At 39.5% G+C, this 789-nt stretch overlaps 1 non-coding gene across 1 annotated transcript; it reads right to left on the reverse strand.

The window, feature by feature from the left end:
* Positions 1 to 319: 319 nt before the first annotated feature.
* Positions 320 to 438, reverse strand: LOC131994518 (U5 spliceosomal RNA). The gene has a single exon (XR_009396808.1). It is a non-coding gene; the product is annotated as a U5 spliceosomal RNA (small nuclear RNA).
* Positions 439 to 789: the final 351 nt, after the last annotated feature.

Raw genomic sequence — 789 nt, forward strand, 5'->3', positions numbered from 1 at the left:
ACCCCCCATCCTATAGTGGAGGGTATAAGAAGGTAAAGGTATGTGAGACTAGAGAACGAATCTGATATGACGGGTCCACCTCACCCCCAAAATACCCTCCACACAGACCGTAGCAATACAAGGGGTATTTGAGAGTAGAGCACCACCCACATTAGGGAGAAATACCTGAATCGTTGTAGCGCACCCTCAAACACACACTATTAAATGACGTGACAGTATATAGGGTTTAAATAAAATACGAAACCGAAAGAAGGCGGACTGGCCCCTGTCCCGTTAGCTCACATATCCTCCAATACTAAAATTGATTATCAATGGCCCACAACCAATTGGTCTAGGCCTGCGAAAAATTACTTTAGACTCATTAGAGTGCTCCTCTCCACGGAAATCTTTAGTAAAAGGCGAAAGATTTATTCGACAACTGAAGAGAAGCCAGAGTGGTGTTAAAGACAACAAACGTTCATTAAGAGGCAATGCAACTACAGATCCAATGAGAATTTTCAGCAAAATATCAACCTCGAAAATGGATTGTTTTAATCATTGAATGTTGTATTTTCATAGCACGATTTTGTGCTACGACAAGCAATGGATTGAAATGAAAACACCAACCCCAATGCAAAGCCAAGAAAATAATAAACTCACACACACGCACATTGTTCAGCAGCAGAAACAAATTGAAAGAAATGCCAATACCCACTTGACCAAAATGTCAAACAATGTATATAATAATATAAAAACATAGTTTTGTTCAACTCTGTCATGGTCTTTTTAATGTGTGAATGGAGATCTCTC

This window comes from Stomoxys calcitrans, chromosome 1, assembly GCF_963082655.1.
Source record: "Stomoxys calcitrans chromosome 1, idStoCalc2.1, whole genome shotgun sequence".
NCBI classification, from domain to species: domain Eukaryota; kingdom Metazoa; phylum Arthropoda; class Insecta; order Diptera; family Muscidae; genus Stomoxys; species Stomoxys calcitrans.